Genomic DNA, 8,570 nt, shown 5'->3' with positions numbered 1-8,570 from the left:
TAGATACTAACAATGCCAAATATCAATCAATTTTTAAAAATAATTAATTTTCAGACTTTTATTATTCATCAAAAATTCATAACTTGAGCTAGGGACCTCCGAATTCGATTCAGGGCATACGCCCAGGTCCCATAATTCGATACGGACCCACCGGGACCGTTAAAATATAGATCCGGGCCCGTTTACTAAAAATGTTGACCGCAGTCAACTAAAATTAATTTTTAAGGCAAAAATTCTTATTTTCATTAGTCTTCAACATAAAAGCTTTCCGGAAACCTGTCCGAACTGCGCACGCAAATCGAGAAGGATAAAAATGAGATTTTTAAGGCTTAAGAGTACAGATTCGAGTTCTAAAACATAAGATGACCTTTTGGGTCATCACATTCTCCACCTCTAAAACAACCGTTCGTCCTCGAATGGACATAGAAAAATACTTGGGCTGGTGAAAAGGTGGGGATATCTTCTCCGCATGTCGGACTCGGACTCCCAAGTAGCTGCCTCAATAGGCTGACCTCTCCACTGCGCTCGAACTGAAGGGTAACTCTTGGATCTCAACTGGCGAACTTGCCGGGCTAGAATTGCCAACGGCTCCTCCTCGTAAGTCAAATCCTTGTCCAACTAGACAGAGCTTAAATCTAACATGTGGGACGGGTCACCATAATATTTTCGGAGCATAGACACATGGAATATCGGATGAACTGAGGATAACCCTGGAGGCAATGCAAGTCTATAAGCTACCTCCCCCACTCTCTCGAGGATCTCAAATGGCCCGATATACCTAGGGCTCAACTTGCCCTTCTTTCCGAACCTCATTACACCCTTCATGGGTGATACCCGAAGCAGTATTATTTCTTCAACCATGAATGCAATATCACAAACTTTACGGCCAGCATAACACTTTTTCCTGGACTGAGTTGTACGAAAGTCGATCCTGTATAATCTTGACCTTGTCCAAGGCCTCCTGAACTAAATCTGTACCCAATAACCGAGCCTCCCCCGGCTTGAACCACCCAACTGGCAACCTACACCGTCTACCATATAATGCCTCATAGGGAGCCATCTGAATGCTTGACTGGTAGCTGTTATTGTAGGCAAACTTCACTAATGGCAAAAACTAATCCCAAGAACCTCCAAAGTCAATAACACAGGCACGGAGCATATCCTCCAAGATCTGAATAGTACGCTCAGACTGCCCGTCCATCTGAGGATGAAATGTTGTGTTCAACGCAACCGGCATACCCAACTCACGCTGAACTGCCCTCCAAAAGTGCGAGGTAAACTGCGTACCTCGATCAGAAATGATAGACACGGGCACACCGTGAAGACGGACGATCTCACGAATATAAATCCCTGTCAACCGCTCTGAGGAATAGGTAACTGCCACATGAATGAAATGTGTTGACTTAGTCAGCCTGTCCACAATGACCCAAACTGCATCGAACTTCTTCTGAGTCCATGGGAGTCCAACAACAAAGTCCATAGTGATATGCTCCTACTTCCACTCAGGAATATCTAACCTCTTAAGTAAACCACCAGGTCTCTGATGCTCACACTTTACCTGCTGGCAATTTAGGCACCGAGCTACATAGGCAACTATGTCCTTCTTCATTCGCCTCTACCAATAATGTTGTCTCAAGTCCTGATACATCTTAGCGGTGCCCGGATGAATAGAATGCCAGGAACTGTGGGACTTCTCAAGGATCAACTCACGAAGTCCATCCACATTAGGCACACAAATACGACCCTGCATCCTCAAAACTCTGTCATCTCCAACAGTAATCTGCTTGGCACCACTATGCCGCACTGTGTCTCTAAACACAAGTAAATGAGGATTGTCATCCTGCCGATCTCTGATAGGCTCAAACAAGGAAGACCGAGCGACTGTACAAGCTAGAACATGGCTGGGCTCAGAAATATCTAACCTCACGAACTGGTTGGCCAAGGCCTGAACATCCAATGCAAGCGGTCTCTCACCAACTGGAATATATGCAAGGCTACCCGTACTGACTGACTTTCTACTTAAAGCATCAGCCACCACATTGGCCTTCCCGGGATGATACAATATAGTGATATCATAGTCTTTCAATAGCTCCAGCCACCTCCTCTGCCTCAAATTGAGTTCCTTCTGCTTGAACAAATACTGCAAGCTCCGATGATCAGTGAATACCTCACATGGCATGCCGTAAAGATAGTGCCTCCAAATCTTCAGCGCGTGAACAATGGTTGCCAGCTCTAGATCATGAACAGGGTAATTCTTCTCGTGAACCTTCAGCTGTTGTGAAGCATATGCAATAACCTTTCCACCTTGCATCAATACCGCACCCAGACCAATACGAGATGCGTCACAATATACTGTATAAGATCCTGAACCTGTGAGTAACACCAATACTGGTGCCGTAGTCAAAGTTGTCTTAAGCTTCTGAAAGCTCGCTTCACACTCATCTGACCACCTGAACGGGGCACCCTTCTGGGTCAATATGGTCAACGGGGCTGCTATAGATGCAAACCCCTCCACAAATCGATGGTAATAGCCTGCCAAACCCAGGAAACTACGGATCTTTGTAGCTGATGTGGGTCTAGGCCAGTTCTGGACTACCTCAATCTTCTTAGGATCCACCTGAATACCCTCTGCTGACACAACGTGACCCAAGAAAGCAACTGAACTCAACCAAAACTCGCATTTTGAGAACTTAACATATAACTGGCTATCTTTCAGAGTCTGAAGAACGATCCGAAGATGCTGCTCATGCTCCTCTCGACTGTAGGCGTAGATCAAGATATCATTAATAAACACAACCACAAAGGAATCCAAGTAGGGTTTGAACACCTGGTTCATCAAATCCAAGAAGGCTACTGGGGTATTTGTCAGCCCAAATGACATCATTAGAAACTCATAATGCCCATACCGAGTTCGGAAAAGCTGTCATAGGAACATCGGATGCCCTAATCCTCAACTGATGGTAGCCAGATCTCAAATCAATCTTTGAAAACACCTTGGCACCCTGAAGCTGATCAAATAAATCATCAATCCTCGGCAATGGATATTTATTCTTGATGGTGACTTTGTTCAACTGCCGATAATCTATACACATCCTCATCGATCCATATTTCTTCTTCACAAACAACACAGGTGCACCCCAGGGCGAGATACTAGGTCTAATGAAGCCCTTATCCAGCAAATCTTGCAACTTCTCCTTCAATTCTTTCAACTCTGGCGGGGCCATGCGATATGGCGGAATGGAAATATGCTGAGTGCCCGGAGCCAAATCAATGCAGAAATCAATATCCCCGTCGGGTGGCATCTCCAACAGGTCTGCAGGAAACACCCCTGGAAACTCACAAACAACCGGCACTGAATCCATGGAAGGAACCTCCGCACTAGAGTCGCGGACATAAGCCAAATAAGCTAGATACCCCTTCTTGACCATATGCCAAGCCTTCACATAAGAGATAACCATGTTGGCAGAATGGCCAAGATTCCCTCTACACTCTAATCGAGGCAACCCTTGCAAGGCTAAGGTCACCATCTTGGCGTGACAATATAATATAGCATGATAAGGTGACAGCCAATCCATACCCAGTATGACATCAAAATCAACCATGTCGAGAAGTAGAAGATCTACAAGAGTCTCAAGACTCCCAATGGTTACCACACATGAACGATAAATACGATCCACAATAATAGCATCTCCCACTGGTGTGGACACATACACAGGAGCACTCAAAGAATCACGGGGCATAACCAAATAGGAAGCAAAATAGGATGACACATAGGAGTAAGTAGATCCCGGATCAAATAGAACTGAAGCATCTCTACTGCAAACTGAAACAGTACCTGTGATAATAGCGTCAGATGACTCAGCCTCAGGCCTGGCTGGGAAAGCATAACATGAGGTCTGGGCCCCACCACCTTGAACTACATCTTTGGGACGACCTCTAGCTGGCCGGTCTCCACCTCTAACGGCCTGACCTCCACCTCTAACGGCCTGACCTCCACCTCTAACTGTCTGGCCCCTACCTCTGGCTGCCTGACCCCTGCCTCTAGCTGGCTGAGCAGGTGGTGTAGCAACTGGTGCCGGAACCATGGCTCGAGAACTCTGATGCTGTGAGTTGCCTGTTGCCCGAGGGCAAAATCTAGCAATGTGCCTCGGATCACCACAAGTATAACATAACCTTGGCTGCTGCGACTGCTGACCGTGAAACGGACCTTGTCGACCTGAATAACCACCCTGATAACTCTGGAGTGGAGGTGCACTAATAGGAGCTGGTGGTACGCTATAGGCTAGCTGGTCGGAATAATGCATCTGAGGACCACGACCACCTGAGGCACCGTGGGATGCCTGGAGCGCTGAATGAAACGGCCTAGGAGGATGGCCTCTACCAAAAGTACTCCTGCCTCTAGATGAGGCACCGTTGAACTCACCGGAATGACGAGGCCTCTTGTCAGACCCCTGACCTCCCTGAGTAAGAACCATCTCGACTCGTCTAGCGACATTAGCAGCCGCCTGAAAAGAAATCTCACTCCCAGTCTCCTTAGCCATCTGCAATCTGATAGGCTGAGCAAGTCCATCAATAAACCTCCTCACCTTCTCTCTCTCTCGGTGGGAAGCAGAAGAATAGCATGACAGGCGAAATCCACAAAACGGGTCTCATGGGAAGCATAAGAATGGCATGATGGGCCAAATCCACTAAATAGGTCTCATACTGAGTAACCGTCATACCGCCCTGCTGGAGACGCTCAAAGTGACGGCGACGCTCCTCCCTCAATGTGATAGGCAGAAACCTCTCTATAAAGAGCTGAGAGAACTGGTCCTAAGTAAGAGCAGGCGACCCAGCTGGTCTTGTCAACAAGTAATCTCTCCACCATTTCTTGGCGGAACCAGTCATATGAAATCCAGCAAAATCGACCCCATTGGTCTCCACTATACCCATGTTCCGTAGAACCTCGTGACAGCTATCAAGATACTCCTGGGGGTCCTCTGAAGGGGAACCACTGAAGTGAGCAGGAAAGATCTGGGTAAACCTGTCCAATCTCCATAAAACCTCAGAAGACATAGCTGGCCCATCTCCGACCTGTGCCGCAATAACTGGCTAAACTAACCCGATTGGCTGAGCTGCTGGAGCCTGATACTGGGGAGCTATCTGCTCCGGAGCGGGAGTGGTAGGAGTCTGGGCTCCTCCTCCAGCCTGAGAGACTGCTGGTGCCATGGGAAATGCGCCAGTCTGGGCCACACTCTCCATAAGGCCCACCAAACGGACCAAAGCGTCCTGAAGTACTGGGGTAGCAATGAACCCCTCCGGAACCTGAGCTGGTCCGACAGGATCAGTCTGGGCTGGAACCTCCTCGTCAATCTCTATCTGAGGCTCCACTACTGAGGCTGCTGCTCGGGCCCTAGGTTGAGCCCTGCCCCTGCCTCAGCCTCTGGCACAGCCTCGGCCTCGACCTCTGCCCCGCGTAGGAGCTATCACTGGAGGCTCTGGCTACTGCTCACCTGAGGAATCGGTACGTGTTCTCGCCATCTGCGAGAGAATAAGAGTAGAAGAGTTCAATCAGTATTGAGAAAGCAAAATCGCACGACAGAGAATAGAAGTGAAACTTGTCCCTAAACTTCATAGCCTCTGGAAGATAAGCACAGACGTCTCCGTACCGATCCTCCAGACTCTACTAAGCTTGCTCGTGAATCGTGATACCTAAGCAACCTAGAGCTCTGATACCAACTATCACGACCTGAAATTTCCCACCGACGGGACCGTGATGGCGCCTAACATTTCACTTGTCACGCAAGCCAATGTTAGAGAATCATTAAACCAATTCCTTATTTCCATTCAGTAAATAATAATAATTAGCTAAAATGAAATATAACAAGTGCGGAATATCATAAAACTGTGTTAATTACTACCACCCGGATCTGGAGTCACAATTTACGAGCATTCTAAAATTTACTACAAGTAATAGTCTGAAAGAAATATAACTGTCTGAATGAAAGAAAACAATAGGACATAAAAAGATAGACGGGAACTTCAAGGTCTGTGAACACCGATAGATCTACCTTGAGTCTCCGGACAGCGGATCAATAGCAAATCCCGATCAACCTGAGCCGGTATCAAAATCTGCACAGAAAGTGCAGAGTGTAACATCAGTACAACCGACCCCATGTACAGGTAAGTTTCGGGCCTAACCTCAACGAAGAAGTGACGAGGCTAAGGCAAGGCACCTACAATCAACCTGTACAATTTAACAGTGTATACGCAAATAACAGGAATGGAGAACTAAACAGGAAATGTCGGGAGGGGAGACATACTGAGGGGAATACAAGATGAAGAACTACAACAGAATGATCACCGGAGCAGTCAATATACCATGAATCAACAGGAATAGTGAATACAGTAAAGAAAAATACACGGCATCACCCTTCGTGCTTTTACTCTCAATCTCACCATAAAATTAATAGAAACGGCACGACATCACCCTTCGTGCTTTTACTCTCATATCATGGCACGGCATCACCCTTCGTGCATTAACACTCACAATATGGCACGGCATCACCCTTCGTGCATTAACACTCCCTCTTACCATAATGCAATGCATAAATAAGAACATGGAGATAGAATAACAAGTACAAACCTTACTTCAACATTTGGTTCCATAATATCAATCTCAACTTGAAATAAAAACTCAATTATCACCAGAAAATCCCGTAAACATGATAAGAACGATAATTTGAACAACACTAGTATAACACGTAGCAATTTGGCTTAGGAATGAAACAATATCAGAAAACAAAAAAACATGGAAAAACAGGTAAATTGGCGGCGCATAGGTACTCGTCACCTCACATATATGCCGCTCACATGAATTTCACTTAACAAATAATCTAAGGTTCCTAATTCTTTCAAGTCATGGTTAGACACAACACTTACCTCCCTCCGAAGGTCACTTAATTCTCAATCACAGTTTTTTCTTTGGAATTCACCTCCAAACCACTCGTATCTGTTCAAATATGACTCAATAATATCAAATATTGCTAAAGGAATCAATTATATTGCATAAATTAAATTTCCCAATTTTTCCTCTAAAAGTCAAAAAATCGATCCCGGACCCGCTTGGTCAAAATCCGAGGTTCGGACCAAACTCTTTTAACCCATTTGCCCCCGAGCCCGAATATGTAATTAGTTTTGAAATCTGACCCCAAATTGAGGTCTAAATCCCCAAATTTCTGAAATTCCTATTTTCTACCCTAACCCCTAATTTTACCATGAAAACTCTAGATTTTAAGTTGAAAATTCAAGAAATGTAATGGGTAATTGAAAGAAAATGGTTTAGAATCACTTACCAACAATTTTGGGGAAAAAATGGCTTTTGAAAAATCACCTCTCACCGTTTTGTTTTTGAAAAAAATGAATTTTGGCTAAAATCCCGTTTTTGAGTTCTGTTAAGTGTTGGGCGACAGTGTTCATCGCGTTCGCGAGAGCACTGTCACGTTCGCGAAGTGTATGGCCTGCCAAGCCTTCGCGTTCGCGAGGCAGTGCTCGCGTTCGCGTAGGCTACCATTCCCTGGTCTTCGCGTTCGCGAGACATTGCTCGCGTTCGCGATGAAGAAAAGGCTGACTCCCCTTCCCCAGTGTCTAACGCTACGCATTCGCGAAGGGTAACGCCCCCATCGCTTTGCATTCGCGATCAAGCCTTCGCATTCGCGAAGAAGAAATCCTCAGCTGCCCAGTTTACTCTTCGCGTTCGCGAGAGTACCTTCGCGAACGCGAAGAAGGACATGCCAGAACACAGATTCTGCAGAAAAAAACAGATTTTCAAAGTCCAAAACATCTGGTGGCCTATCCGAAACTCACCCGAGCCCTCGGGGCTCCAAATAAAACATGCACACAAGTTTAAAAACTTCATACGAACTTGCTCGCGCGATCAAATCGCCAAAATAACACCTAGAACTCTAAATTTAGTACCAATTCAAATAAAATTCTTAAGAACACTTTAAAACTTCTAATTTCTCAACTGGACGTCTGAATCACGTCAAATCAACTCCATTTCTCACCAAATTTTACGGGCATGTCTTAAATATCATAATGAACCTGTACCGGGCTCCGGAACCAAAATACGGACCCGATAGTAACAATGCCAAACATCAATCAATTCTTAAAAATAATTAATTTTCAGACTTTTAATTTTTATCAAAAATTCATAACTTGAGTTAGGGACCTCCGAATTTGATTTTGGGCATACGCCCAGGTCTCATAATTCGATACGGATCCACCGGGACCGTCAAAATACGGATCCGGGCCCGTTTACCAAAAATATTGTCCGAAATCAACTAAAATCAACTTTTAAGGCAAAAATTCTTATTTTCATTAGTCTTCAATATAAAAGCTTTTCGAAAACCTGTCCGGACTGTGCACGCAAATCGAGAAGGATAAAAATAAGATTTTAAGGCTTAAGAGCGCAGATTCGAGTTCTAAAATATAATATGACCTTTTGGGTCATCACAAAAACAAGCTAAGAGATATAGAGAGAAAGAGTGGAGAGATTCTTATTTCTTCTTCAATTGTGTGTATTTTCCTAT

Source organism: Nicotiana tabacum, chromosome 13, assembly GCF_000715075.1.
Source record: "Nicotiana tabacum cultivar K326 chromosome 13, ASM71507v2, whole genome shotgun sequence".
NCBI classification, from domain to species: domain Eukaryota; kingdom Viridiplantae; phylum Streptophyta; class Magnoliopsida; order Solanales; family Solanaceae; genus Nicotiana; species Nicotiana tabacum.
This window is presented reverse-complemented; position numbering follows the sequence as displayed.